The following is a 5570-nucleotide window of genomic DNA, read 5'->3' on the forward strand; positions in this document are numbered from 1 at the left end:
TACGTGTTCACAGATGGCGTTAATTAATTAATTTTGTTTAAATACGCTTTTGCAAGGTATTGCTTTACAGTATTAAGACAAATTATTTGTTTGCGCCCTCATATACGCAATATGAATATGAATAAATAGTTTTGTCCATATAAAAACTCAATTCTATCGAGAAAGGCATACAAATACAATATTGGATTGAATCATCGGTAAAATATTGTATTTGTGTGCCTTTCTCGAAAGAATTAAGTCTTTAAACGAACAAAACTATTGATTCATATTCATATTTCGTATATACGGGCGCAAACAAATGATTTGTCTTAATATTGTAAAGCAATACCTTGCAAAAGCGTATTTAAACAAAATTAATTAATTAACGCCATCTGTGAAAACGTAGAATATAACGAGCGTTGCGTTTAACCTTAAGCGCCCTTGAGGTGATTTTTCATGGTGAAAACGGCGCTATATAAATAATCCAATCATTATTATTCTAAAATAATTAAAGAACTTTAGTTCATCACTTCTCAACTCACCAATTAACACTTGGAAAATTCCTACAGAAAATCATTCGGCTATGATTGGGTGTACCCAAAATTTTCTTTTCACTTTTTTCCTTCTTTTTAATAAGTACAACATGACAACAAGAGCTTCATCGTCGTTCATTGCGCACCATTACTGAAGAATGAGCAAATAACATGTTTTTGTTGAATCGACAATTATTTTTTTTCGTAGAGTATGGTCCGTTTTTAAAACGGTAGTGTGAACAGGGCCATTGGCCATCCGTTTTTAAAACGGGACACGCCTCCGATTTGAAAACGGAAGTGGGAACGGGCCCTAAGCCATTGTAACTTTCGCTTTGCACAACTTCCCCTGCACGATTATTGAGTTTTATAGTTGTTTTGTATAGTTTACTTTAATTAGTTTTTCGTTTCTATGGAAAATGGGTAAACAAGGTAGGGGAGAACCACCATGAAGAGAACGTTCCATGAAGAGAAAATTGAACATTGTGCCAAAACTAACAACTTTATTGACACATAGATACCCATCGTATGCTTGTAGTGGTGCCGCGTTGGTTTGCGGGAAGCATGGTTACAGCGTTGTCAGTTCGCTGGCGACAGTCGAGGTGTAAAGTGCTGAGCATCGTTTTTTTTTTTTTTCTTCGTGAATTTGTGAAGTCTGTCTACGTTTAACGAGTGCAAGTACACCAAAGGTGATCCTGTCTTATCACACTTAGCTGTTATAACTTACATATCGTGAGTAAAATAATGCATCATATTAATCCCTTATTGCCATTTTTAATATTTTCAAAACCAAACTGCCGTTTCCATGAAAAGATCATAACAAAAGCCCATGAAGAGAACGTTCTCTTCATTGGCTTTGTGTTCTCTTCACGGAATATCTAGGCAATGCATATTTTATCAGTCTAGACTTCTTCTCCAGGTGGATGCCGTCGCGTTTTTTTATAAATGATTTGAATTAGTACAACTCAAACTATATTTAGAGTCGAAGTAAGAAAGACATAACTTATTAATTTGGCTACTTATTCAGCAGTTTAAGAATCGAATGCAATCGTATATCCTTTTTATTTTAGATCATGCCAAAAATAAATCGCAAGACTGACGATGAATTCAAGAATGCTATAGATGATGTCATCATAAATAAGAAGAGCATACGAAGTGTGGCGAAAGATAAAGGTATTGCGACCACATTACTTTGGAAAATTATTAAACGAGCGAAGCAAGCACAGGAAACTGGTGAAAGTTTTAACTACACTCGCAATATAGGGAATAGAAAAATATTCTCTCCTGAACTTGAGGATTTATTAGCATCATACCTGAGCACTGCTTCAAAAATGTGCCATGGCTTGACTAAACTTCAAACAAGGGTACTGGCTTACTAATTTGTTGTCGCTAATAATATTATCATTCCATCTTTTTGGAGTCAATGAAAAAGCTGGAATACACTGGCTCGATGGCTTCATGAAGCGACAAGTCAAGCTTTCAGTACGTCAACCAGAAAGCACTTCACTGGGAAGAGCTACAAGTTTTAATAAAACAAACACCAGTAACTTCTTCAACAACTTAGAAAAGCTTCTACAAAAGTACAAATTTCCTCCAAATATGATTTGGAACTTGGATGAAACTTCTTGCACAACGGTTACAAAGCCACCGAAAGTTATAGCTGTTCGAGGTACAAAGCAAGTAGGCCAAGTAATGTCTGCTGAAAGAGGAGATTTGGTGACTGGTCTTTTCTTCATCAGTGCTGCTGGAAATACAGTTTTGTTTTTGTTTTTCCAAGAGTACACTTTCAAGAGAGAATGTTAAAAGGGGCACCGATAGACAGTAAGGGTCTGGCCCATTCAACTGGATGGATGACTGAAAACTGCTTTGTTGAGTCACTGAAACACTTCAAACAGCATGTGAATCCTTCGGAGAACAATAGAGCTTTGATTATAATGGACAATCACGTAACCCACGTAAATATTAAAGTCGTGGAGTTTGCACGAGAAAACAACATAATTATTTTGACTCTACCGCCACATTGCAGCCACAGGATGCAGCCTTTGGATGTATCAGTTTATGGTCCATTTAAAACTAGATATCGCCAAGCCATGAACAACTGGATGACTACCAATCCTAGAAAAAGAGTAACTGTAATGGAAATAGCAGAACTTGTGAATGCAGCATACGGATATTCGTTCTCCATATCAAATATCTGCAGTGGATTCGAGAAAACTGGAATCCATCCTTTCAATAATAATATTTTTTCGGAGACCGATTTTCTTTGTTCGTCGGTTACTGACCGTCCGATTGTGGAAAACGAACAACCAGCGTTGCCATTGAATTCTTCTGCGAAGGACAACGTTCAACGTGAACAAGAGCAGATAATGGATGTGCTGACTTTGGATTTGAATTTGGGAACTGATTGCATTGCTAACCAAGAATTAGAGTCTCTACCATCGATCAGCTCAATCACAACTGATCTGAGCCGTAAGCAGCTTGGGATTGCAGTTGTCTCTCCCCATGTTATAAGACCCTACCCTAAAGCATCTCCAAGGAAGAATATTAGAAGAGGTGGAGCACGGAAGGGGAAGTCTAGTATCATAACAGATACTCCTGAAAAAGATGAATTGATTCGGATCAGTGACGAAAAAAATAATAAGAAAAACCGAAAGGGAAACAAACTCCAGGGATACCAACGAAAGGAAAAAAACTTCAACAGAATACAGATAAATCAAAGAACGTTAGGAAAACGAAAGTATTCAATAAAGAAAAGTCTACTAAGGAACGAGACAGGAGTGACTCTGAATCTACGGACACGCAAATATCTATTCACGACGATTCATCAGAAGATCTTGAAGATATAATCGATAACGAAGTCTGCCACGTTTGCATGGCAGATATAATGTAAGCTTTGAAGAATGGATCCAATGTAAAGTATGCAGAAAATGGAGCCACGAATCTTGCGGTGAAAAGGGCTCTTTGAACTTTTTCTGCAGGAAATGTTTCTGAGCGATTTTTTAACTACCGTTTTCTGTATTTAAAAAAAAAAAAAAATAATTAATGTCCTTGATTTCATTCGTTGTTTTACTTTGCATTATTAAAATTATTTTTGGTATCGACAGATAAACAACATACCTAATAATGGTCGAAGTTCAAGACTGTTCTTTTCGTGGGGACCCGTGTTCTCTTCATATTACACTATACCTTGAAAAGAACATTTCCCATTTTTTAGAAAATTGGTATTTTCTCTTAATCCGAAAGAATTACGTGACTTCCACTCTAGGTTTAATGAGAGGATAGAATAGGGTCTACATAACAACATTTAGTTATTTCAATATTGCATAACTTTGAAAGTTACAGCACCAAGAAAAAAATGTTCTCTTCATGGTGGTTCTCCCCTAAATATGCAAAACATTATCGTGGTGAGTGGGAAAAACTACCAGCATTTAAAAATAAGTAAAAACGAATGTTTTATACTAATGTTTCGTTTTCCAGACTAAAGCAAATCAATAATTTGTAATTATACCTAAGTACTTAAAGTCCAATTCGTGTTTTCTTAATCCGGGGTTTTAATTATCATGTGTATGATTCCGGGATTTCAGAGGAGGTATTAGCCACTTTATGTTACTTCCTTCGTCGAACTTTTACCCTTTTTTACTTTTAACTTTTCAGGCCGCGACAGTATTTTTTCAGAGAGTCGAAATATTTCCGTTTAGCAATAAAATCCAAATAATTAGAATATTTCTGAATGTATCAAAAAACTGTTTTGGAAAGGTGATAAAATACGCTTTCAAATGTTATAATTCAAAATAAAGATATAATTTTTGAAATATAAAAATTGTGCATGCAAACATAAAAAAATTAAAAAAATGGCTGACTTTACAGTTTGTCTAATTAAAATTACTGATAATGAAAAAAAAAACATAGATATTTTATTAGACAAATGTATTATAAACGTTATAATCACTTCACTTTTTAACCGTTTCATGTAAAAAAATAATTAATAATAATAAAATTCTCAAAGATTCATTTTTTTTTCAATTGCTGTCATGAACTTTGGATTCATAAAAGTGTACATTTTATTAATTTTGCGGTTAATTTTAAGATTTAAATATAAAGCACGATATTTTCTCTTTCTAATACAGTTTAGATCATATTTCTAAATATGATAGTAAGGGAGACATTTCAATTTCTATGAGACCCATATTATGAGTTGTTCCTTAAAGCGAACAAATAGACTTTAGGGGTTAAGTAAATATACTCTACCTATTCCGATCTCTGATGATCACCAACTACTAGTACCATACCTGGTTTTATACATATACTGCCTGGCGGATTATTGAGTTCAATTTCTTTTACGGATTGGTTAGTCGAGCACCTGTTCAACTGACGGATAGTGGTAAAGGTGAGGCATTTTGTTAATTATGTGTCACACCACTCCGTGCGCACAAAACCGATTTGGAAAAGCACATGAAAACTAAAACACACACAGACAAAGAATTAAGTTTTTCAAAAAAGCAACCTAAGCTTGCATCATTTGGCTACTCATCAATTAGTGACAGTTCGTCAAAAGAAAAAATAATAGACAAATGTCTACTTATGTCGCTGCTCATAGCTCCACCCGCAACATTGATCATCTGATAGAAGTTTTAAAAACCTGTGGGACAGGAAGTTTTGAAAACATACAACTTCATAGATCAAAGTGTTCTGCCATTATAAAGAATGTTCTAGAACCAGCCATGCTTAAGGAACTTTTAGAAGAAGTTGGTAACCAGAGTTACTCTATTATACTGGATGAATCCACCGATGTAACAACACAAAAGTACATGGCATATTGCATCCGCTACTACAATTCAAAACTGGACAAAATAGGTGTAGATTTTTTAGGCTTTCAGGAAGTATTCGAAGCAACAGCTGGCGCCCTTTATACATCATTCAAAAATGTTATGTCTACAATGGGTTTAAATCTTCAAAATCTAATTGCAATAGGAACTGATGGAGCAAGTAACCTTTGTGGCAGACATCACTCCCTTTTCACCCTTTTACAAGTAGATATACTCCATTTACAGCTATTGAAGT

The 5570-nt window shown here is 35.0% G+C and overlaps 1 pseudogene; it reads left to right on the plus strand.

The window, feature by feature from the left end:
* Positions 1–1016: 1016 nt before the first annotated feature.
* Positions 1017–3355, plus strand: LOC149416571 (uncharacterized; annotated as a pseudogene).
* The last annotated feature ends 2215 nt before the right edge of the window (positions 3356–5570 follow it).

This window comes from Hesperophylax consimilis, chromosome 16, assembly GCF_061612785.1.
Source record: "Hesperophylax consimilis isolate HC1 chromosome 16, BYU_Hcon_1.0, whole genome shotgun sequence".
NCBI lineage: Eukaryota > Metazoa > Arthropoda > Insecta > Trichoptera > Limnephilidae > Hesperophylax > Hesperophylax consimilis.